A 27,391-nucleotide genomic window follows, 5' to 3' on the forward strand; every position below is an offset into this window, starting at 1 on the left:
TAGTTAGCATATTCATGTTACTAACAATTTGAGCCCATAGAAATAGATTTATATGATGATTTTGACATTTCTCAAATATTTAAGATAGAAGTATAAATAAATTTAAAATGTATCTATCAAACATTACAAAGCTAAAAGCAAACAAACAATTGCCTTTCCCTAAATACAATTATTTTCATAGTTTCTTAAAATGAGGTTTTTCTGCTCTTTAGAAAAGATTTAATTATACCTTTGATAGCAGTCACATGATAGCAAAACTAGCAAACCTAGTTAATGTACCAATGATTCCATATAATTGAAAACAATTTTAAGTAATTGAGAATATTCTTTTTTAATGAAAATAAGTGATTTTTATATCAATGAGTATTTGACAAAAATGGATATCATTTTACTTCTAGTAAAATGTAAATTGGAAAGGTACCATGCCATTATTTAGTATGCATTATAACTCTATAAAATGATCCACCTTAGGATGAAAAAAATTACAAGGTAGCTATGAGAGAACTTATTAAATTCTTTATTATTCTCAATATCACTATGGTGACTTACAATAAAATATAACTCAGATGCAGAATAATTTATCCTGACATCATTAACAGATATCATTTGCAAATGGCAGAGAAACAAAATAACAATAGCTAATTTTGAAATAGATCTCAATATATTTAATAGCTCATTTATGGCTTTTAATTTTAATCTCCAGAATTAAAATTTCAGTATTAAGAAATGACATTGGAAAAAAAAAAGAAAGAAATGACATTGGAGAACTGAGGCAGCTGTTGGATCAAAAAATGGCTTTTGTGGGTAAGTTTTTTTTATTAAATATGTTTTGAGATTCTACTTTCTTATATTTGGTAGCTTAAAATCTCCTTATATTACTTAATAGGAAATAACAAGACCATTAGTTTCAAAGTACTCTTAATATAAGCTAAAGCCACAAACATAAAGTTTACTAAGAAATTATGATTAGGGATCCCTGGGTGGCTCAGCGGTTTAGCGCCTGCCTTTGGCCCAGGGCGCGATCCTGGAGACCCGGGATCGAGTCCCGCATCGGGCTCCCAGTGCATGGAGCCTGCGTCTCCCTCTGCCTACGTCTCTGCCTCTCTCTCTCTCTGTGTGTGTGACTATCATAAAAAAATAAAAATTAAAAAAAAAAGAAATTATGATTAAATATTTTTTCTACCAGGTTAATAATTAAATGGAAATGTAAGTCTGTAATCTTGGGAAGTTCTTTAAAGCAAAACCACAAAAAAAAAAAGAAAAAAATATTTTAATAGGTTTTGTAGAGATTGACAAGCCAATTTTAAGATTTATAATAAAGAATTAGAATAGCAACGTCAGTCTTGGAAAAGTAGAAAAGAGTAGAAAATATTCATTGTCTGACTTCAAACTAAAAGCATAAATTAGAAGTAGAAAGAAAAAGAAGAAGAAGAAGAAGAAGAAGAAGAAGAAGAAGAAGAAGAAGAAGAAGCAGCTAGAAAGAAGCCAAAGAAATCAAGGTGTAATTTTGACATAAAATTTAACAAAGAGATAAGTAAAATATATTTCTCATAAATCAACCACATTTGTATCATCATTTTATTTTTTTAATTGCTGTCAAATCAATTCAGTGAGAAAAGGAAAGTCCTTTCAAGAAATGGTACTTATGTAAGTGGATATTCATTTTTTTTAAAAAAAGGAACTTTGACCTCTACCTCATACCATGAACAAAAGTCAACTTAAGATTAATCATAGGCATAAACATAAAAACTAAAGGCATAAATAAAATCTGAAAAAAAAATTTTATGATCTATAGGTAAGCAAAGATTCTTAGAAACACATAAAATGCAATAAAAATAACAGGAAGTACTGATAAATGAAACTTCATCAATTTAAAAACTTCTGTTTGTCAAAATCAATTGTTAAGAAAATGAATAGAACAGCCACAAGTTAGGAGAGAATACTTATTCAACGTTTATCTCAGAACATAGAAAGAACTCGTAAACTCAACAATTAAAAGGCAAATAATTTCAAGAGACACTTCACAACAGAAGATATATGAATAATAAATAACACTTGTAAAAGATTTTCAACATAATCAGACATCAGAAAAATGCAAATAATATCAGAAAAAGAGAAAAATCATGAGTAGTCAAATAATTAAAATTAAAAAGACCAAAAATATCAAATGTTGCCAAAGATAAGATCATATATTGTTGGTGAGAATACAAAACAGTAAAACCAAAAACAGCTCTGGCTACTTCTTATAAAAGTAAACATAGAGTATAACCCAACCATTCTATTATTAGGTATTTATATAAGAGACAAGAAAATATATACCCACAAAAAGACTTGGATAGATGTCCATGACAGAAATTTGCACTGGTCCTGGTGTCCATTAATAGAATATTGGAAATTAGTATGTAGTATATCCATATAATGAATTATTACTCAGCAATGAAAAGAGATGGAATACTGATACACCCCCAAAACCTGGATGAATCTCAAAAACATTATGCTATGTAAAATAAACTTTATGCAAAAAATGTATAAGCTGATTATTTATATGATATTTTAGAACAGAGAAGGCTATTGTATATTCAAAAACTGGAAATATGGGTACTTTGTGTGGATATGAGTGAGAATTAGTGGGAAGAGCCATAAGGTAACATTCTGGAGTCATGAGTATATAAAAACTCATTAAATATGCACTTAATCTTTGCTCAATGTGTGGTATGTAAATTCCACGTCAAATGGAAGAATATGTTAAAAATATTGAGCTTTAGTAAATGATAGGCATGCTGAAGTATTTCCAGAAACTTACTGAAACTTACTTCAAATACATCAGGTTGTAAGATGGATGAATAGACGTATAGAGAAATGGTTAGGTAGATACTTGCTAACAGAAGTGTAAAGATAAATATCGGTGGTAGAATCAAGGTGGTTATTTTAAAAGTGTTCACAGTAAATTTCCTTTAACTCTGCTCATAATGAAAAATTGAAAAGAAAAATCATACCAACAGAAGCAAGGTGGTAGCATTCTGCCTCTGCACTAAGGTAAAAATGAAGAAAACAACCAATTCTACAAATCAACATAATCTGCAAAGACTCTCCATCATAAGGGACCACAGTTTTGATAGTCTCAAATTTAATACCTAAATGGAGAACTAAGTTTGATTATTTACTCAGTTCATTTAAGCATTATTTATTGGTTGCCTATCATGCCCAGGTATTTTCAAAACAATTGAAAAAACTGGAAATATGAGTACTTTGTGTGGATATGAGTGAGAATTAGTGGGAAGAGCCATAAGGTAACATTCTGGAGTCATGAGTATAAAAAAACTCAATAAATATGCACTTCCTCCAAAATTCTTGTGGGAGGAAGTAGACATTAGGCAGAACAAATAAACAATATAGTAGGTCAGATTGTGACAAGGACAAGAAAAAAGAAATAAGGCAGGGAAGGAGGATAAAATATCTTGGAGTTCTGGAATGGATGTGGAGTTATATTTAACTTACTTTGAAAGAAGGCCTCAATGGGGGATATTAATTGGAATAAAGATTTGAAGGAGGTAAGGAAGTAAGCCATTAGCATTCTTAGTAGAGAGAGTAGGGACTGAAAAAGTCCTGATTCAGAACATTGGAGTTTGAGAAAGGGCAAGAAGACCATGAGACTGATGCAGAATAATACAAAAGAGGAAGAAGAGGAAATATCAGAGGTCAGAAGCCAGGACTTTGGTTTTTGTTTGGAGATATATAAAAAGCTTTTAGATGATTTTAAGATAATCTAGGCAAGGGATCCCTGGGTGGCGCAGCGGTTTGGCGCCTGCCTTTGGCCCAGGGCGCGATCCTGGAGACTCCGGATCGAATCCCACATCGGGCTCCCGGTGCATGGAGCCTGCTTCTCCCTCTGCCTGTGTCTCTGCCTCTCTCTCTCTCTCTCTCTCTCTCTCTCTGACTATCATAAAAAAAAAAAAAAAAAAAAAGATAATCTAGGCAAGAACCAATGGCATTTTCACTTGTACAACTGAATCCCCTAAAACAGAACTAATTAAATAAAAATTAAATTAAATCAAATTTAAATAATTTTTAAAAATCTGAAATAGCATTTGCTATGTTGTGTATATGTACATGTCAAAATATCATGTATTTTGGGAAGCCTGGGTGGCTCAGCGTTTGCGCATCTGCCTTCAGCTCAGGGCATGATCTGGGGATCCAGGATCAAGTCCAACATGGGGCTCCCTGCAGGGAGCCTGCTTCTCCCTCTGCCTATGTCTCTGCTTCTCTCTATATATCTCTCATGAATAAATAAATAAAATCTTCTAAAAATCATATATTTTAATAAAAGTAGAAACAATAAATATTATTATAGTTACTTATAGAATTAAAATAATGGAACAACTCACACTGAAAAATACAGCAATACTTTACTAAACATTTATGGGAAAAATTATATTAAGTTACTATATATTATGTCACTTTATATTTAGTGAAAGAACAAAGGGAAAATATTGGGAAAGATATACCATAAGAATAGTATAATAATAAAAAGTGTTTGTGCAAAATGCTGATAATTTTTAAAGCTTAAATGATGACCATATGAGAGTATTATACTCTTTCTACTTTAAAAAAATTAAATATTTTTATTTATTTATTTGAGAGAGTGAGAGCAAGAGAGATCACAAAGGGAAAGGGAGCTGGCCCCTGAGCAGGGAGCCCAATGCAGAGCTGGATCCTAGGATCCTGAGACCATGATCTGAGCTTCAGGAAGGCAGATGCTTAACTAACTGAGCCACCCAGGCATCCCTACTCTTTCTACTTTTGAGTGTTCAAATTCTTTACATGTATTTTTTAAATCCAAATGAATTTAACATGAGTATTTAAAATTAAACCATAAAATATGTGTAAATTTAAATCAGTGAAAAACAAGGGCACCTGGGTGGCTCAGTTGGTTAAGTGTCAGACTCTTGATTTTGGCTCAGAATATGATCTTAGGGTCCCAAGATCAAGCCCTGTATCAGGTTCTACACTGAGTGTGAAGCCTACTTGAGATTCATTCTCCTCTCCTTCTGCTCCCCCCATACTTGTACATTCTCTCTTTTTCTCTTTAACAAACAAACAAACAAAAGCACATTTTATAGAACATTGTGCCTGCCTAAGTTGATTAATAGATGCCAGGTGATGAAATGCCTTCTATCAATTGGAGAAAGAAAGAGATGATCAGCAAATTATCTAAGGAAAAGAATTGAAGTTTTATTTGTGTGTGTGTAAATAATTAATGAAACATATTTTACTCTATCTGCATTGTCAACAAAGTGTGTCATAAATTTAATAGAGCATAGATTATTAGCTTTAGAAAATTAATTTAATATCTGATCTCTAATAAATTAATGAGTTAGTAAAGATTTAACCTACAATATTCTTAAACCATATTTATAGTGAAAAAAAATTACCTCATGATTGTGTGTGTGTGTGTCTATTTATTATTTTTTAAAATAATAATTTTTTTATTATAATTTTTAAAATAATAATTTTTTTAAAGGGACAAAAACAATATGAAGGGAAAACATGTAGAGTCTATTGCTTTAAAAACATTAAACACCTGGCATATTGAAATTATATCTTAATGGCTTAACATAGAAAATAGGTCCGTAATAAAGACTACAGAAGTAGAAATCGGGGAAGCCTTAGTGGCTCAGCGGTTGAGCATCTGCCTTGGGCTCAGGCCATGATCCCGGGATCTGGGATCAAGTCCCACACCAGGCTTCTTGCAGGGAGCCTGCTTCTCTCTCTGCATGTGTCTCTGCCTCTCTCTGTGTGTCTCTCGTGAATAAAAAATAAAATCTCAAAAAAAAAAAAGTAGAGATGCAATGCTGAAATCTGCAGTTTGGAGAAGAGTAAAAGATGGTTTTCTAATTTACATTAACACATTTTATTTTAAATAAGAAATCTCCAACATCACCAAATAGATTTGTATAACTTTTAGATTTTAATATTGCAGACAAAACAGCAGGAGATATCTAAATATAAATCTGCATGTAGAGAACTACTGATGAGTACAGCTGTGTGAAAAATGGGTAACTGCTTTATAATTTCCATATAACAACTGCAAGACTTAATTAAATGCTTACAATGTATTTTAATATAAAGTAGCTCTTGCTGACAGGACAAAAATTTTAATTGTCTTGAATATGCTTTGTGAATAAGGTTGAATTTTTAAAGGTTAAAGACATATCCATTGTTTAGTTCATATTAATTTGCATGTTATACAAATATACTTGTAGAAAAAATAAGATAATTGAGATACCTTCAGTGATGGCCTTAAAAGAGATTTGAAGTGGCTCTACTTCGAAGAAAATATTTTTTTCCCTAAAAATTCTTAATTTTCTCCTGCCAATTTTTTTTGTCTTCTCTATGTTAGTCTACATTTGAGAAACTATTTTTTTTCCTTTTTATTTATTTTTTTTCTTTTTTTGGAGAGACAGAGCACCACACAAGTGAGCCATGGGGTAAGGGGAGGGGCAAAGGGAGAAAGGGAGAGAGAGAATCTTAGGAGGCTCCACACCTGATGTGGAGTTCAATCTCACAATCCTTAGATCATGACCTGAGCTGAAATCAAAAGTTGGTCGCTTAACTGAGTCACCCAGGTGCCCTATAAATAATCTATTTTTAAATAAAAAGATTGATTAGGGATATTAGGTGTCCTGCCATTTCACAGCATCTGTATCTGTGGGGTAAATCCCCAGCAGTGCAATTGCTGAGTCATAGGGCAGTTCTATTTTTAACTCTTTGAGGATATTTCACACAGTTTCCCGGAGTGGCTGCACCAGTTCACATTCCAACCAACAGTGCAAGAGGGTTCCCCTGTCTCCACATCCTCTCCAACAATTCTTATTTCCTGTCTTGTTAATTTTCCCCATTCTCACTGGTGTGAGGTGGTATCTCATTGCGGTTTTGGTTTATATTTCCCTGATGGCAAGTGATGCGGAGCATTTTCTCATGTGCATGTTGGCCATGTCTATGTCTTCCTCTGTGAGATTTCATGTTTTTTGCGCATTTCATGATTGGATTGTTTGTTTCTTTGCTGTTGAGTTTAATAGGTTCTTTATAGATCTTGGATACTAGCCTTATATGTGATATGTCATTTGCAAATATCTTCTCCCATTCTGTAGGTTGTCTTTCAGTTTTGTTGACTGTTTCTTTTGCTGTGCAGAAGCTTTTTATCTTTATTAAATTGTAATAGGTCATTTTTGCTTTTGTTTCCCTTCCCTTCATTGATATATCTTGCAAGAAGGTGGTATGGCCAAGTTCAAAAAATGTGTTGCCTGTGTTCTCCTCTAGGATTTTGATGGATTCTTTTGTCACATTTAGATCTTTCATCCATTTTGAGTTTATCTTTGCGTATTGGGTGAGAGAATGGTCCAGGTTCATTCTCTTGCACGTGGCTGGTCAATTTTCCCAGCACCATTTACTGAAGAGACTGTCTTTTTCCCAACGGATAGTCTTCCCTGCTTTGTTGAATATTATTTGACCATAGAGTTGAGGGCCCATGTCTGCATTTTCTATTCTGTTCCATTGATCTTTGTGTCTGTTTTTGTGCTAGTGCCACATTGTCTTGATGACCACGGCTTTGTAGTACAACTTGAAATCCGGAACTGTGATGCCCTTGGCTCTGGTTATCTTTTTCAATATTTTCTGGATATTCGGGGTCTTTTCTGATTCCACACAAATCTTAAGATGATTTGTTCCAACTCTCTAAAGAAAGTCCATGGTATTTTGATAGGAATTGCATTACATGTGTAAATTGCCCTGGGAAATATTGACATTTTCACAATATTAATTCTTCCAATCCATGAGCATGGAATATTTTTCCATCTCTTTGTGTCTTCCTCAATTTCTTTTAGAAGTGTTCTGTAGTTGTTAGGGTACAGATCCTTTACCTCTTTGATTAGGTTTATTCCTAGTTATCTTATGCTTTTGGGTGCAATTGTAAATGGGATTGATTCCCTAATTTCTCTTTCTTTAGTCTCATTGTTAGTGTATAGAAATGCCACTGATTTCTGAGCATTATTTTTGTATACTGCCACATTACCAAATTGCTATATGAGTTCTAGCAATCTTGGGGTGGAGTCTTTTGGGTTTTCTAAGTACAGTATCATGTCATCTGCGAAGGGGGAGATTTTGACTTCTTCTTTGCCAATTTGAATGCCTTTTATTTCTTTTTGTCATCAGATGGCTGAGGCTAGGACTTCTAGTACTATGTTGAATAGCAGTGGTGAGAATGGACATCCCTGTCGTGTTCCTGACCTTAGGGGAAAGTCTCTCAGTTTTTCCCCATTGAGAATGATATTTGCTGTGGGTTTTTCATAAATGGCTTTTAAGATGCTGAGGAATGTTCCCTCTATCCCTACACTCTGAAGAGTTTTAATCAGGAATGGATGCTGTATTTTGTCAAATGCTTTGTCTGCAACTATTGAGAGGATCATATATGGTTCTTGTTTTTTGTCTCGTTAATGTCATCTATCACATTGATTGCTTAATGAATGTTGAACCAACCTTGCATCCTGGGGATAAGTCCCACTTGGTCATGCTGAATAATCTTCTAAATGTATTGTTGGATCCTATTGGCTAGTATCTTGTTGAGAATTTTTGCATCCGTGTTCATCAGGGATATTGGTCTGTAATTCTCCTTTTTGGTGGGGTCTTTGTCTGGTTTTGGAATTAAGGTGATGCTGGCCTCATAGAACGAGTTTGGAAGTATTCCATCCCTTTCTATCTTTCGGAACAACTTTAGTAGAATAGGTATTGTTTCTTCTTTAAACGTTTGATAGAATTCCCTTGGGAAGCCATCTGGCCCTGGACTTTTGTGTCTTGGGAGGTTTTTGATGACTACTTCAATTTCCTCCCTGGTTATTGGCCTATTCAGGTTTTCTATTTCTTCCTGTTCCAGTTTTGGTAGTTTGTGGTTTTCCATAAATGCATCCATTTCTTCTAGATTGACTAATTTATTGGCATAAAGGTACTCATAATAAGTCTTTAAGATCATTTGTATTTCCTTGGTGTTGGTGGTTTCTGACATCAAATGTAATCCAAATTCTGTAACTCTGTGGCAGAGAGTACTGTTTCTGATTCTTTCTTTTGTGGTGAGTTCTTCTTTCAAGTTATTTTGCTCACTGCAGAGTGGCTAAAAATGAGTTGTATTGGAAAAAGAAGAAAAAAAAAAGAAAAAACAAAACAAGGAGGGGTATCCTCTGGTTCTATATACTATAAATCCCTCAGCTTCCCCTGGAGCTTTCCAGCGCTGCTCCGCCAAGAACTTGCTCCTCCCCGTCCTTCCAGATGGTCTTCCGGGGGAGGGGCCTGCTGTGCTGACTCTCAGGTGTGTGCACCTGGGGAGATGCCCCCCCTCCGGGTAGCTGTGTACCCCGAGGCCCCTGTTCCCTGGCGGCCGCCCCTCCCAGGCACAGGGTGACACCAGGAGGGACACCACCCCTGGCGGCGGCCGCCCCCCAGCCCTGGAGTCAGCTCCCCCGTAACCACCGCAGCTCCCAGTCCGCAGGGGCCTGGATGCTCCAGGGGCGGGGGGGGGGGCGCTGCCCCGCACAGCTCGGGGCCCGGGGCAGGAGCGTCCCCGCTGTCCCGGGCCCTCCCCGCCCCGCCTGTCCCGGGGGAGCAGGGTCCCGGGCTGTGTCCCCCGCGCCCTGGGCAGCCCCCTCCGCCCGGAGCCCCCGCCCGCCCCCCGGCTCCTCCCCGAGGCCCTTCCCCGAGCTCGGCCCGCTCTCCCCCGGGCGCCCTCCCGCTAGCGGCTCCGCTGCCTCCTGCGGTCCCGCCCGAGCTCCCTGCGAGCGCCCTCCCGGCGGGGAGACTCCGGGGACCGTCGCGGCCCCGCCCCGCTGGAGGCGGCTTCATCTTTGCCCCCTTCCCGCCGCGTCAGAAGTGGAACCTTCTCTGTCGTGTTTCAGCTGTTCTCCCTTTAAATCTCAGGTTGAATTCCTGGTGTTTGGGATGGGTTGAAAGTTATCTAGGTAAGTTGCTGGGATGGGTGAGGTGAGGGCCCTACTCCTCCACCATCTTGCCCTGCCCTTCTTGATGGGATTTACCAGTGAAAACACCTAAATCTTTTCTTTTTGGGGCAGAAATAAGCAAAAGTGTAGTCAATTTTTTTATTGCCAATTCAGTTTATTAATAGATATAGTGCTATCTAGATGTTCTTTTTTTTCCCTCAGTTTTACGTCTTTCAAGGAATTTGCTCCAATTATCTAGATATCAAACTTATTAGAATAATCTTTTCAAAGCAGATCTTTATTATAATCTTTTTAATGACCATATCAACCTAGAGACATTTTCTTACACTCCTGCTATTAGAAATGTGTTTTATCCCATTTTTTCATGATCAGTCTGGCTAGAATTTTATCAATTTTATTGATATCTTCAAAAACATCTCCTGGTTTCATTACTGCCTTACGTGACTGCCTTACAACATCCCACAAGTTCTTTTTTTTTTTTTTAATATTTTATTTATTTATTTAGGATAGTCACACAGAGAGAGAGAGAGAGACAGAGACATAGGCAGAGGGAGAAGCAGGGTCCATGCACCGGGAGCCCGACGTGGGATTCGATCCCGGGTCTCCAGGATCGCGCCCTGGGCCAAAGTCAGGCGCCAAACCGCTGCGCCACCCAGGGATCCCAACATCCCACAAGTTCTGATATGTTTTGTTGCTTCCTGTTAAAAATATCTTCTAATGTTCATTTTGAACTTTTTTCTTTGATGTTTGTATCATTTAGAGTTGTGCTGCTTGCTTTTCAATATTTAGAGAATTCTTATGCATCATTTTGTTATTGTTTTCTCATGCAGATCCTCTGTATTCAATCACGTAGTATAGATGGTTTCAGTTTGTTTAAATTTATGGAGACTCCTTTATTGGCCCAATATATGGTCTATCTAGTTCAATGGTCAATGAGTTCTTGGACAGAACATGTATTTTGCTGCTGTTGGGTAGTATTCTATAAATGGCAAATCAGTGAAAGTGACTGGTGGTACTCATTTAATCCATTTTTGAATGAGAAGTCTTAGAAGTACCAAATATGATTGTGAATTTATTTCTCCTTTAAGTTCTGGAAGTTTTTACTTTTTATTTGAAACATCTCTCATTTGGTGCTTTCTCATTTAAGATAAACATGTAGTCCTTCCTGATAAATTGATACTTTTCACCATAAAATTTACCACTTTGTCTCTGATAACATTTTTAGCCTAAGAATTTATCTGATACTAATAAGACACCTTCTGTTTTCTTTTCTTTTCTTCATTGTGGTGAAATATACATGAAATCTACCATTTTAACCACTTTTAAATATACAATTAAATGGCATTTGTATATTCACACTGCTGTGCAACTATCACCACTATTCTTTAGAGATTTTCATCATCTCGAACTCTGTAACTCCCTATCTTTTCCTCCCCATTCTACTTTCTGTCCCTATGTATTTGACTATTCTAGGTATCCCACATGAATAGAATCATATAATATTTTTTCCTTTTGTGTCTGGCTTATTTCAACTAGCATAATTATTTTGCAGTTTATCCATGTTGTAAAATGTATCTGAATTCCATTTCTTTTTAAAGCTGAGTATTCCATTGTCTGTATATACATATATATGTGTGTATAGATTGATGGACACGTGGGTTGCTTGTGCCTTTAGGCTATCGTGAATATTGTGGCTGTGATCCTTGCTGTACAAATATCTATTTGAGCCCCCTCTAAATTTTGTGGGGTATATACCTAGAAGTGGAATTGCTGTATCATAGGATAATTCTGTTTAGTTTTTTAAGAAACCTCCGTAACGTGTTCTACATTGGTTGCACTAGTTCGCATTCATTCCATCAATGCACAACAGTTCGGGTTCTCCATATCCTCACCAAACCTTATTAAATTCTTTTTGTAGGGGTTGGGGACAAGAAAGGAAGAATAGCTATGCTAATGGTGTGAAGTAGTATCTCCTTGTAGTTTTGATCTGCATTTCTCTATTGATTGTCATGTTGAGCATCTTTTCAAGTGAGTATTAGCTATTTGCATATTTTCTTTGTTGAAATCTCTATTCAAGTGTTTTGTGCATTTTCAAATTGATTTTGTTGTGGTGTTATGGTTGAGTTTTAGGAGTTCTCTAAATAGTCCGTATATTAATCTCTTATCAGATACTGATTAGTAAATATTTCTCCCCTTCTTTGGTGTGCTTTTTTATTCAAATCATAATGCACTTTGATGCACAAAATGTCTTAATTATGATAAAGTCCAATTTGTCTAATTTTTGCTTGTTTGTGCTTTTAATGCAATATCCAAGAAGTTATTGCCAAATCAAATGTTGTGAACCTTTTGCTCTCTATCATCTTCTAAATCTTTATGGTTATACTTATGTTTAGATCTTTATTTTAAGTTAAATTTTGTATTTTAAGTGTAATTTTTTAAAGTAATTGTCCAATTTCATTCTTTTTCATATGTATAACCAGTTTCCCCAGTTTCAGTTGTTGAAAGACTGACCTTTCCCCATTATATGAACTTGGTACCAAGGTGAAAATCCTTTAGAGTGAGATATTTGTGTGTGTATATATATGTATATGTGTATTTGTGTGTGTATATATATGTATATGTGTATTTGTGTGTGTATATACATATATGTATCTCACTCATATATCCTTCCTTATTCTATTCTACTGATCTATATATCTGTCTTGGTGACAGTATCACAGTTTTGATTTACTGTTTCTTTCCATTAATATCTGCATTACATATATCTTGCTTATTTAAATTTATCCCATACCCATCTTTTTGTTTAACATTCATTTCTTCTAGCATCATTGAGCTAACATAACTATAGGTAAAATCTAATTCATTCACTACTACCAGTTATGGCCCTCTCACTCATTTGTGTAACCCTGCCATGCCAACTACTTTCATTTTCTTTCTGCCTGAGACAGTTCCTTTGCCATTTCTTTTAATGCAGGTCTGCTGGAGATGAATTTACTTATGTTTTATTTACCTAGACAGACCTTCAGTTGCCCTTTATTTTTGAATGAATTTTTTTCTTCCTTTATATTCATCTTGTTTGTAGCTGAGTAAGCTTCTAGGATGTATAAGTTTAGGATTTTTACCAGACTAAAAAAAAAAAAAGTCCTTATTTTTCTTAAAACCAGATATATTTTTCCATTTTCTCATTTCCTTTTGGAACTCCTCTTTCACATAATTTAAACAAGCTGTTATTGTCACAGCCTCCTTGAGACTCCATTTGTAGTTTATAGCCCATTACCTTTCTTTGCTTTGATTTGGGTAGTTTCTACTGCCTTTGGCCCAGGGCATGATCCCAGAATTTGGGATCGAGTCCCACATCAGGCTTCTTCCTGTAAGCCTGCTTATCCCTCCACCTGTGTCTCTGCCTCTCTCTGTGTGTCTCTCATGAATATATAAATAACATCTTAAAAAAAATAAAGAGCTAAGTGGAGAATAATATACAATAATATCATCACCAAACATTCTATTGGCCAGCACTGGTTTAGAATTTCATTCAATTCTAAATATCCCACTCTAAAGAATTCTCCTCTGGTCAGACTAGAAAATTCATGGGTACAGCTTTCAGTATATTGCTATGTATTTCTAGAAGCAAAGTAAAAGTTCTTGTCAGAGTACTTAAAACAATGAGAAAGGGACATTCATGAGTATTCAAGGACAACTTTTATGACACTTGTATACCTGCTTGGATGAATTTCATCTGAGGCATTCTTACATTTTCATAAATGACATGTTAGTGAGATTGTGGAAAAAAAGATATACAGTACTGACTTATATATTGCTTACACAAAGCATTCACTACAAGAAGTTGACAGTTGTGAACACCAGTTTTCCTTAGGTCTGCTCACAATTGATCAACTTAAAAATGAGGGCATCATCAATGAGTAGTTTGATAGAAAGGAACGTTTGTATTATTGAATCTTCTTCAGCGTCAATTAGCCACATGAAACAACTGGTATTCTATATAAAAACAGAAGGCCTATAATGAAAAAAAGCATCAAGAAAGATTTTTACCTTTCCCCACTGCCTTCCATCTAGTTTATCTGTCCCCAATAGAGTTTCAGTGATACTACAGGGATTCAGTCTCAATCTCAGATATGTTGAACTACAGAGCACACAGTCTTAATCAGTTCCCTATATAGCATCTACTCCAAGGAGCACAGTCAAGGGTAATTGATGAAATTCACTCAACAGCCTAAGAAAAATTTTAAATATAGAAATTGTTTTAGAGTCATACAAGAACAACAAATCTACCATCTTTCATGGACAATTTTTTATTGATTGTTTGCTCTGGACCAGACATTGATTGATTGTGGATTTCCCAGCCTAGAGGAAACAGAACAATGGTGTGTTTGCATGAGCTCACTGAATTATTCAAAATAATTTCCATACTGTGGCAAACCACTCAAAAGAATTGTGTCCCAGTGATGTTTGTCCCCAATTCCCACTAATACCTATTGAATTAATAATTTGGAATAATAGCAGATGACTCTTCTTTCTGTAACCAAATCAGGAAAAATACTTTAGGAAAGTAGAAGTATGATAGTCAGCTGCTCTGTAACCTAGGAAATGTGACTGTGATCAATTTAGATTTATTTTCCCAACAAGCATCATGTTTCCAGAGATATTATGGAAGCAAAAACATGCAGGTAGTATATGTCTTTATAGGAATATATCCATAATCTATACCTTTGAAATACTCCAGAATATGGCATTCTAAGGCTGAATTTTGAAGAAAGACTCTTGTTTGGTTTTAAGGAGGAGCTGTCCAGAGATAATTCAATTCCCTGGATGAATATTTGGGATACAAAGAAATTCTCTGAAGATACATTCACTTTTATGGACTAGGACTACAAGGTCAGTATTATTTTAAAATACTAGCCAATTGTATAATACTTGGATATTTCTCTTTCTATATTTAGCTATAGTTTTTTTTGCTTCTCAAGGTGATACTGTTTTGAGGGAGAAATTAATCGTAAGACTAGGTCAAATATTGTCTTTTATTGAATGATAGTGCTCAGAGACACAACTCTAGTTTATGAAGTGGTAAACAGTTTTACAACCTCATTTATTACATAAAATGTGGTTCAATAGAAAATTGAAATCATGAACAATATTTTAATAAAATATTAACTATAATCGTTTCATATATATTTTCCATAAATAGACAAAGACATTCATTTTAAAGTATTATCTTTGAAAAACTTGAATATATAGAAAGTTCTTAGAAGTTTCTTATATTCATAATTAATGAAATATCATTGTAAGATAGTACAGTACTTATGGGGAAAGTAACATGGATAGAAGAAAATCTCATTATCAAGGAATTTTATATGCAAATTAAAATTTATTTCTTTGAATTGGATTAGATGAATCAAAAACCTGCATATAAATTTTCAGAGCTATTCAAGCATAGTCTACAAAACAGAAAACAAGAAGCTTTTAATTAAAAATTCAGTAAGTGGTAGATGAAGTGCTCAAAATTATTGTTGACTGAAGTAGAAGAAAAGATGATTCAAGGGAATGATGGGAAGAAAAAAACAATCTTAAATAATAAAATAGAGGGAAAGGAGATATCTTTAAAGATACTTCTGCTTGTTTTCTTATTGTATTAATCCCATGTCTTTTAAGTATGGGAATCACAAGATGAGAAAGTCATACAAAAATATAAGACATTCATAATAAAAACACTTTAAATTATATACCATTTCTAAATTAAAAAAGAGAAGAGAGAGAGAGAAAAATACATTTTATCCTAGGGCATACTGGAGCACAGTAAGGGATGGGGCTATTCTTTGTTCTCTAGGGTAGAATCTGTTTTTATAAACAACTTGAAATTGATAGTATGACCATGAAACATAAAGACCATGAAACATAAAAACATAAGTAAATATGGAAGGAATTATCTCATTTAAATAAAAACTCCATTGTGTAATTTACAATAAAAATTGGGCTCTCATGCATGGTTTAGAACATGCCTAGAGCTTCTGTTTTTATAATGCTTACAAAGAGTCATTGTGTACCTGAGTCAGGAGAGATGAGGATCCAGTAGCTTACTTGGCCTATACAGTGTTTGTTACGCACATAGATCGTATACTGCAGCCAACTCTACTCAGTTGCAACCTTCCATCAAGAATTTCCTAGAAATACATTGGTAGTTCACCTAAATGAAAGTTAGGCTCCTGTGTTTGGAAACATTGTTACAAGACATTTTTCTCCCTTTTTGGTCTTTCTATGAAAAGAGGCGAAAGGTTATTTTCATCCTAGGGCATGAAGAAATCATTTACTGATAAGCTTAAGTAGAAGCAGATTTACAGATGTATTGTATTATTTAAATGAAGGTAAGTGTAACAGGATCTTGGTAAGAAATAACATCATGCTTAAAAGGGGTGATAGAGGACTTTAAAGGAGAGGATTACCAATGTGGATAGGGTGAAGGAGAACTATAAAGTGATGATTAAGAATTCTAGTCTAGCAGCAATGAGAAACTTTTATCACTCTTGGAATTAAAGGAAGGATGCAGAAGGAGCCATCAGAATGAAACAAGAACCGTATCTGTAGAAGATGACTACTGGATGGTATTTGTAGACTTTGGTAAACAAACAGAGACACTGGCATGTGGGAAGAACAGTAATAAATAATTTAACCTATCTTCCCATCATTGTTAATCCTGCCACTTCCTCCTGCTATGTGAACCTGACTAGAAACAGATGTCATGTGATTCCAGATAATGCCATATATAGAAATCAAATGCCAAGGATGCAGAGCAGAGAACAAATCCAGAAAAAAAAAAAAAAAAAAAAAAAAAAAAAAAGGATACTCAGAACACCTCTCTCATGATGAGTCTCACAGTCTCCACAGTTAGGCTTTGTCCAAATGAAAAGCTTTTTCTCCAAATCTCAAAGGCACAGAATATTATCAGCTACTATAGCATTATACAGTGAGTTCAATTCAGATATACTCCTGTTATGGATTGAATTGTGTTCCTCCCCTCCCCCAAATATACTGAAACCCTAATGCTTGGTTCCTAATGAATGTGACTTTGTTTAGAAATAGGTCTTTAAAGATATAATCAAGTTAAATAAGGCCATCAGATTCCTAATCTAAAATGACTCATGTCCTTGTAAGAGAGGAATTTGTACAAAAGAAAAAAAAACATATATAGTGAATGTCATATGAAGGCATAGACACAGAGGAAGATGGTCATACGAAGACTGCAGAGTAAATATAATTTAAAAAATCTACAAACCCAGAAATCCTCTCCACATAGGTAATAGAGACATTTTTTAATTTTTAAAAAATTGAATGAGCATGAAATAGGAATGTGATGTGCAAAATAGATAATCTACCAGGAGATTGCAAAGACAGAAAGAAATTTCACTCTTTTATTTAGCCAAGCAGATATAACCATTATATACATGTTTTCAAGATAAACTATAGTCCTCAAGTAAGAAGCCTTGATAGTACGATTTGTCACACATAGTTCATACTAACTTTATGTGGTAATTGAAGTCACCTTCTGTCAGCTAAATGGCTTTATCCAGAGGGAAAGCAAACTATCTTCTCTGAGGCTTACATTTCAAAGATGGCTTCCATTTATTTAAGATAGACATTCCTGGATCATATAACTGACATGAGGCCTATCTACTCTAGTTTTCAAGATGATCTTTTTAAATTTCACAGAGGAGAAAATATTTACAATCTTAAGTTTTCTAAATTAGATGTGCCAAAGAAAAGGAGGGGAAAAGAAACTTTTCCCTTATTTTCAACTGGAATTAAGTCTCTTGCTTTTAATTTTTGTCTTTAAAGGGACAGACTGGAATTATGCTGCCATCAGCCATGACCACCTGTGGACACCAGAAATTGGAAAAGGCAAGGAAGATTTCTTTCTCTAGAACCTTTGAAGGGGGCATGGCCCTGCCAACATACTGAGTTCAGAATTCTAACCTCCAAAACTGTGAGAGAGCAAATTTATGTTGTTTTCAGCCATTCCATTCATCGTACTTTGTTATGGTAACCCCTATAAACTAATAAAAATCCCATTTAAAGCTTAAAATGTTAACAACCAACAATTCCTTTATATAAGTTAGCAAGAAATATTGTGAGATTTAAGAGGAGTAAAACTGAATTAACCTAAAGTATAGCTTGTTTAATCTCATCTTCTATTTATTGGTCACAAGAGATTATGTTGATAATCATAGTTTCCTGCCTGGACTACCCATTTCCCGTTCCTATACCTTCTAGCAACATGTTAGCTGTCAAGTGGTATGACCCTAATGTATACTCTCAAAATCCAACTCTTTACTGGTCCTAAGCATTTTTCTACTAGCCAATATTAGCAATGGGAGTGTTAACAAGACTCCCTGGTTTCAGGATTTTTGTCCTCATGGTGTAACACTTATTCAATTTCCTCTTGGATAAATCATTCTACCCACTAGAGTCAGTAGAGCCTAAGATGTCTATGTAGTAAAAAGCTTTTAATTCTGCTGATAGGTTACCTGATAGAAGTATTTCTTGAGTACTAGGAATATTTAGGTTCATAGATACCCACTGAGCCCAGTGCCATGAAGATATGAACAAAAATGTCCTAAATGAATGATTCGGTATAATGAGAGAGTCCATTGGCATTCCATCATCTGTTTCCCAGACCTATGACTTCTCACTATGTTGGAAACAGGACCTTATCACTCTTTTCTGTAGCCATACATACATGGAAGGAAGAGAAAGAGACAGAAAATCGAACATCTTTGGTTTGAATACAAAGTTTATTACTTATAGCAAACAGAAACTGGAGAAAATTATAATGCTGATTTTTAGAATCCCAATTCCCACAGGGTGGTATAGTGATTTATAGTTGATAACTGTTCTTACAGTGCCAGTAGGTTACAGAATAGAAACCACAAGCCTGGAAGACTCTGATCTTATACATAAACTTCTCACAATCTTTCCCACCTCTTCTCCCCAGCCCTGTGCAAAGACAAACATTATTTGGATTATCTTGAAATATAAGACACTGTTTCTGGGGAGGAAAGGAAGATATGCCTAAGCTAATTGCCCTGAAATATAAGCAAATTTCTTCTAGGAGTGATGTCTCTAAATATCTTTGGGAGAAGGTACTGTCTTTATCTCTACTGTCCAGAAATAATTTTGCTCCAGAGAGATTGCCTGTCCCTATGTTTCCAGAGCTGCGTACTTACACAAAGATTTCAGATAATACCTAGATGGGTAATGCCTCTACACATTCATGGAAAATTGCCTTCCAACAAACATAATACTAACAAATAGACTAGTTAACTTTGAAGAAAATGTCAAAATCAAGTTTGGCAATAATACAAAAAACTAGAAATATCAGTAATGTGGGTGAGTACATAAATTAGCATCCCCATTTTAGGAAACTGTCTAGTAATGTCAACCAAAACTGATCAGCATACTCTACTTCAGACAAAGCAATTCTACTTTTAGTAATATACCTACAGATGAGCAAGATTATTCCAGAAGACATACACAAGAATACATACCTATATACATACATATATACATATATACATACATACATACATGCATTGAGTAGTGTTGTTCCAAATTGGGGGGAAAAAGAACAGCTAGCAGTCAAGAGCAGATTTAGCCACTACCTAAGAGTGTATTGATAAGATCAATATAAGAATAAAAGCAAACTACTGCTACGGGTAACAAGATGAAGTTACAAACATTATGTTTCATGAAATAAGTCAGACATATCTATATATTGTATAATTGCCTCACACATGCAACTTTTAAATATGCAAAAATAAATTATGATGTTAGAAGTTAGAGCTTTTGAGATTCAGAACATTTTTCCATCTTGATATTTAGAGTTTCCATGGATGTGTTCACTTTGCAAAAGTTCACTTACAACAGACTTATGATGTGTGTTGTTTACAATATGTTTATTACACTTTAATTCTAAAAGTAAAAAACGATTTTGTAGAATTTTAGCTGTATAATATATAGTTTTATGATAAGCCCTGATAAAATTTAATTTATTGAAACTCTAGTTCAAGAACTTCAAACACTATAAAATACCATTCAAAATGTTTATAATGCTCATGCAAAGAAAGCTATATTTTTATGTGCAATCAACTATATGCTAAAAAGTTCTCATTAAAAGTGAGTTTTTAAAGATATTCTGTTTATGATGGCAATAAATAAATGCTTCAATATCTTAACTCAAATGTAATTCAGTTAGTATCTCTAAAGATATATAAAGCTATTATTTATGTAGGGATTTCTTTTAGCTTTGGGCTTTAGTATAGCACTATTAAAAATGCAATTATGTCAGTTATACAAGTGTAATAATAAACAAAAATTAACTGCATGAATTTCATCTCAGCTTGAGTAGCAAAATGATCAAAACATAATTATCTTCATATTTGGAGAATAAATATTAAAAGCAAAATTTTATGAACAAGCCTCACATCCAAAAGATGATGATGATATTTCAAAGTTACATCTACCTTAAGATGAACCTCCTGTTTTCCTTAAATTTTTTACTTTGACATGTGTGACAACTTGATAAAAAATGAAAATAACACCTTCACAAGTATATAATATAGAAAATTGCTAGTTAAAATCTGAAAAAAAAAAGTTGTCTTCAAGTTATAATAAATTATTGAGAATTAGATTCACCAAAACAATATGGAGCTATATTAAAACATGACAAATATGAATGATGATTCATTATAATAATTATATTTTAGGGATCTTTTTTTCTTCTAAAATTCACCCCAGCTCTAATTCCTCAGTAACTATTTCTATCATATTCTTCCAGGTAATTTCCTATTGCTGCTGGAACAAATCACTACACACTCACCTGAAAGCAACACAAATGTATAACCAGAAGGTCAAAAATCCCAAATACGTCTTGCTAACCAAAGTCAAGGCAGAAGCTGGAATGGTTCCCTCCGGACCCAAAAGAGGGAATAATCTATTTCTTTACCTTTTCCAGCTTCTAGAAGTCATTTGCATTCTTTTGCTTGTGGCCATTTTCTCCATTTTCAAAATCAGCAATGGCTGGTTGAGTGTTTTTTCACATGGCATTTTCTGACATTCCTCTTTGTGGGCAAATCTCCCTCAGCCTCTGTCTTACAAAGAAATTTGTGATTACATTGGGCTTATTTCGATAATCCAGGATAATCTCTCTGATTCAAGATCCTTAATTTAATTACATATACGAAGTCCTTTTAACCATGTAAGGTAACATATTCATAGATTCTAGGGTTAGAATGTGGATATCTTTGAGGGTCCACTTTCCAGCCTTCCATATTTTTTTTTCTTCATTTACTTGGCCCATTTTAAATCATGGGCTCATTTCTAATATATATTTTTTATTTTTTTAAGATTTTATTTTTACTTATTCATGAGAGACACAAAGAGAGGCAGAGACATAGGCAGTGGTAGAAGCAGTCTCCCTGCGGTAAGCCTGATGCCGACTTGATCCCATGACCCTGGGATCACAATCTGAGCCAAAGGCAGACGTTCAACCACTGAGCCACTTAGGCATCCCTCTAATATATTTTTTAAATCTGTATGACTGAGGAGTGGAGATTTTGAAGAATGGTGAAACCAAAAGAAACTAAAAAGGCCATAGTGACACCATCTGGGAAGGCAGGAATATAGAAAAAAGAAAGGAATGTAGTTACTCTCAGGAGAATGGATTAAGTACCACTTCACACATCTCTAGGAACAGAGAAGAATATTTTTTTTGATATGAAACCAGGTTTGAAGGATACCTCAATTCATAGACAGTGAGGCAGCCCAGCTCCAAAAAATAGCCAAATTATGCTATTAGAAACCATGTCCAAACCAATAAAAGTATGTGTATGTGTTTAAAGAAAACAAAATTGGTTGTATTTGTGGTTGGTTTTTGGCACTAAAGATATGGTAAACCAAGAATCTTGAATTGATATATACCTAAAGGTTTCAAATGTAGTCATGAAATAATAATTGTAAATTTTATCATGCTCAAATACTGGGATCTGTTGTTTAACCATAGCATATGCTCATTTCCAAGGGGATTTTTGTTAATATTGAGTTTTGAGAGCTCTTTGTGTATTCTCAACACTAGTTCTTTGTTGAGTATTTGGTTTGTAAATATTTTCTCCCAGTCTATAGTTTGTCTTTTTACCCAAGTAACAAGATCTTTTGCAGAGCAAAAGTTTTTAGTTTCCAAGTTTCCATTTAAGGATATGATTTTGGTATCAAGTCTAGGAACTTTTCACCACAACATAAATTCCAATGATTTTTTGCCATTCTTTAAAAAAGAATTTGGTTCATATAGTCCTATTTGAAGAAAGATTAAATGTTAAAGATAAGTCATTTAGAACTCTGTGTTTTTGAATACTATAAACTTTGGTACAGGAAAAACTATCAATTCAATCAAGAATCCATATCCACTTCCTATTGTTCCTGTAATAATATACCATAACATTGGTAGCTTAAAATAAATTTAGTATCATAAGAGTTCTGAACGTCAGAAGTCCAAAACTGGTCTCATCTGGCTAAAATCAAGCATTGGCCTGGCTATGTTCCTTTCTGGAAGCTCTATAGGAGATTCTGTTTTCTTGCCTAATCCATTTCTATAGGCTACTCACATTCTTTAGCTCATAGCCCCCTTTCAATTTAAAGCAGATAGTGATCGGTCAAGTATCCCTCCTATTACATCACTGTGTCATTAACACACCTGTAATACTCTTTCACTTATTAAAAAAAAACCTTGTGATTATATTAGACCTGTCCAGATATTCCAGAATAATCTCCCCATCTCCAGTTCAGCTCATTATCAACCTTAATTCCACTAGCAACCATTATTCTCCCTCTCCACAAACCGTAGCATACATTTTCCAAGTTTTAGCCCATGGGCATCTTTGGAGGGGGCCATTCTTCTGCCTACCACATTCCCTATAAGTGGCAACAAAACTGTTGAGCAGAATACAGTGATGGAATTAATTTCTTGGCAGTCTGTAGCTGTAGACATCACAAAGATCATAATAAAATTTGAATTTTGAAAACTTTATCTGACTTCCTTTCATGCTTCTTGAAATAAGCATGATCACATGCTAATGTAAGTTTTGGTTTCTGTAACAAGATGTACTAAGGAACTTGCTAGCAAGATTATCTTCAGTTGGGATTAAAAAGGAAACCTCAAGTGTTCCTTGTCTTCCTTTTCTTGTCCCTACTATAACACAAAGTCTGAACAAGCAGTGGCCAAGTAACCCAGGTTGAAAAACAACTTTCTAGTGTTAGAGCTTTTTTCCCAGAAGCTTTTAACCAGGAATATAAAATAGTATTGAACAAAAGCTACAAAGGGTGATAAAGAAAGAAGAAAAGACCATGTTAAAACTACTCCTTAAAAACAATCCTATTAACCCTAGGTGAAAATTTGCTGCAGGGCTTATTGTTAAATATCCAAACTCCTGGTTGAACAGGATTGTACCACAACACAACAACCTCCTAATGGTATTAGCCATGCCTAACATTACCTCCTTGGATAATGAATGTTAAAGAAATATTTTTTCTTCAGTTAGAATAGGAATGTGTCATTTCATGCAAACCTTAGTGTCTGCTTTCCTTTACATATGCCATGAGTTTAGGGAAATGGAAAACATAAATGATTAGTCATATATTTTTCAAAATGTTTAAAGGGAAAATGGCCTTAGTGTGTCTTTTAAATTATACATTAATATTTTAACTACAAAGATGAGGTTTATTCTAATTCCATTTTCCTCTTAAGACTTTTTTTTTTTTTTTTGAGTAAGCTCCATGCCCAGCATGTAATCTAACATATAGCCCAATGTGAGGCTTGAACTCAAGACCCCATGATCAAGACCTGAGCCATGATCCAGAGTCTGATGCTTAACTGACAGCCACTCAGGGCCCCCCTCTTAAGTTTTATAAGATAATAATTTTGCTTACTTAATAAATATCATTATGTAATTGGATTGTAAAATTTTAGCCCAATTTTATATGTAGATTTTTAGAATAATCTCATCATTTTAGTTTTTTGGCATATCTAAAAAAATGTGATAAAAATTAGGTTAGTTTTTAATTAAAACTTTTTTTTTGCACATTTTCAAATTGGCATTAACTACACATTTCTTCAAGAACTATCTGTTTAGCATATACTATATTCTAGGAATTGTTTCATTTACACAGAGTGGATATAACAAAGACAAAATAAACAGCCTCTCTCATCAAGCTCACTTTGTAATGGGAGAAAGAGGAAATGCATACATAAATAATTCTGTATTATATGAGATTATAAAATGAAGGAATTTAAAGCATAGTAAAAATACAGAAAAATACAGAATGAAAAGAGGTGGTTAGGGAAATTATTTCAGTTATAATCTTTTAAAATATTTTATTGATAGGCAATAGTCACACAGACAATATGCTACTTAAATATCTTATATAATTGTAATCCTCAACATTACCCAGGCAATGGAGATTCAGATTCAGACCACAAAATACGATAGATACTTATTTTAAAATAGTTTTCTTGTAAGGAGATATTATAACAACTGTATTATAACTAATCCACTTATATTTTTTTTTAGGCCTTCACTGAATAAAGTCTCAAACTAAAAGTAGTGCTTAAGTAATCACAAAATTAAGACTGTCACCTATCATATTTAATTTTTGGTTCTGTATTAGAATGGTTTTAAAAATGAGAGATATTAATTTTCATACATTATTAAACCATGATTTGGGGAGTTTAAGCTTTTTAAAAATATATTTGAAGAAAAAAGAAAGCAAAAACATTGAACAAGAATAAAAATTCTTGTCACTATTATTTCAGGTAAATTATATGTTCTTACCCAAAGATCCAGTGATTTCAATGGGAGAATAAAGTTCATAAACCAAGAGGAACAGTTATAGAGGTCCAAAGAAGACAGGGAGAGAAGTAGTTGTGTTAAATTTGTATTTAAAATGATCATTTCCACTCAAGTCTTTTTCCTTTCAGTGATCATCATCTGACTATGTAAAAGACAGATAATGCAAAAATAAGTTTCTATCTCCTTATATTATCTTTCTGCATAAATAATATAGGGCCCTATGTGCTGGGCATTGAGAATACAAAAATTAATGGGAAATTTTCCTTTTATCTGAATAGCAATTAAACTAATGATGGGTTGGCAAATAGTTTTCATTTAATTTGCTTGGTCCAATTTGTTAGTGGTTGCTTAGAGCTCTAAATGAAAAATATCACTTAAATGTTATATACAGTGTAAAAATCTCCTTTTCAAACTTGTAGTATCAGCCATGGGTAAAGAATGGGTGAGTGTTCATAGATTTCTTATGTATTATGTATGTTGAACCTAATCTACTTACTATATGCTGTTATTTTTAAAAAATAGTTATGTGAATTAAAATGTTAAAATTATTAACTATAGGAAGGAGAAAGGAAATTTTTTTTCACTCAATCATAATTATATTTTCTTAAATTTATTTAAGAAGAGTTAGGGAGAGGGAGGAGCAAGATGGCGGAAGAGTAGGGTCTCCAGATCACCTGTCTCCACCAAACTACCTAGAAAACCTTCAAATTATCCTGAAAATCTATGAATTCGGCCTGAGATTTAAAGAGAGACCAGCTGGAATGCAACAGTGAGAAGAGTTCGCGCATCTATCAAGGTAGGAAGACGGGGAAAAAGAAATAAAGGAACAAAGGCCTCCAAGGGGGAGGGGCCCCGCGAGGAGCCGGGCTGAGGCCGGGGCGAGTGTCCCCAGGACAGGAGAGCCCCGTCCCGGAGGAGCAGGAGCTGCACCGACCTTCCCGGGGGAAAGGGGCTCGCGGGGAGGTGGAGCAGGACCCAGGAGGGCGGGGATGCCCTCGGGCTCCCGGGGACAGTAACAGCAACTGCGCGCCCAGGAGAGTGCGCCGAGCTCCCTAAGGGCTGCAGCGCGCACGGCGGGACCCGGAGCAGCTCGGGGGGCTCGGGCGGCGGCTCCGCGGAGGGGGTTGCGCGGCCCCGGGAGCAGCTCGGAGGGGCTCGGGCAGAGGAAGAGGCTCCGTGCGGAGGGGGCTGCGCGGTTCCAGGAGCAGCTCGGAGGGGCTCGGGCGGCGGCTCCGCGGAGGGGGCTGCGCGGCCCGGGAGCGCGAATCCACCAGCGCAGGCCCCGGAGCACAGGGCGCCGGGACACAGCCCAGGATCCGGCCTCCTCCGGGACAGGCAGAGGCCGGGAGGGCCCAGGACAGCGAGGACGCTCCTGCCCCAGCTGAGCACATCAGCGGCCCCGCCCGGAGCCTCCAGGCCCTGCAGACGGAGTTCCTGCCGGAGCTGAATCCAGGTTTCCAGAGCTGCCCCGCCACTGGGGCTGTTCCTCCTGCGGCCTCACGGGGTAAACAACCCCCACTGAGCCCTGCACCAGGCAGGGGCACAGCAGCTCCCCCAACTGCTAACACCTGAAAATCAGCACAACAGGCCCCTCCCCCAGAAGATCAGCTAGACGGACAACTTCCAGGAGAAGCCAAGGGACTTAAAGTACACAGAATCAGAAGATACTCCCCGGTGGTTCTTTTTTTTTGTTTGTTTGTTTTTGTTTTTGTTTTTGTTTTGTTTTGCTTTTTGATTTGTTTCCTTCCCCCACCCCCTTTTTTTCTCCTTTCTTTTTCTTTCTCTTTTTCTTCTTTTTTTTTTCTCGTTTTTTTCTTTTCTTCCCTTTTTTTTTCTCTTTCTCTTTTCTTTCCTTCTTTCTCTCCTCTCTTTTTCTCTTTTTCCCAATACAATTTGCTTTTGGCCACTCTGCACTGAGCAAAATGACTAGAAGGAAAACCTCACCTCAAAAGAAAGAATCAGAAACAGTCCTCTCTCCCACAGAGTTACAAAATCTGGATTACAATTCAATGTCAGAAAGCCAATTCAGAAGCACTATTATACAGCTACTGGTGGCTCTAGAAAAAAGTATAAAGGACTCAAGAGACTTCATGACTGCAGAATTTAGAGCTAATCAGGCAGAAATTAAAAATCAATTGAATGAGATGCAATCCAAACTAGAAGTCCTAACGACGAGGGTTAACGAGGTGGAAGAACGAGTGAGTGACCTAGAAGACAAGTTGATAGCAAAGAGGGAAACTGAGGAAAAAAGAGACAAACAATTAAAAGACCATGAAGATAGATTAAGGGAAATAAACGACAGCCTGAGGAAGAAAAACCTACGTTTAATTGGGGTTCCCGAGGGCGCCGAAAGGGACAGAGGGCCAGAATATGTATTTGAACAAATTCTAGCTGAAAACTTTCCTAATCTGGGAAGGGAAACAGGCATTCAGATCCAGGAAATAGAGAGATCCCCCCCTAAAATCAATAAAAACCGTTCAA

General features: G+C 35.6%; 1 long non-coding RNA gene across 2 annotated transcripts; it reads left to right on the plus strand.

The window, feature by feature from the left end:
- Positions 1-700: 700 nt before the first annotated feature.
- Positions 701-18,147, plus strand: LOC144282843 (uncharacterized). 2 transcript variants are annotated; one of them, XR_013351251.1, is made up of 3 exons: positions 701-804; positions 14,799-14,897; positions 17,850-18,147. It is a non-coding gene; the product is annotated as an uncharacterized LOC144282843 (long non-coding RNA). The 2 variants fall into 2 exon arrangements; XR_013351252.1 differs by lacking the exon at positions 701-804 and adding an exon at positions 11,915-12,032.
- The last annotated feature ends 9,244 nt before the right edge of the window (positions 18,148-27,391 follow it).

This window comes from Canis aureus, chromosome 14, assembly GCF_053574225.1.
Source record: "Canis aureus isolate CA01 chromosome 14, VMU_Caureus_v.1.0, whole genome shotgun sequence".
Lineage (NCBI taxonomy): Eukaryota > Metazoa > Chordata > Mammalia > Carnivora > Canidae > Canis > Canis aureus.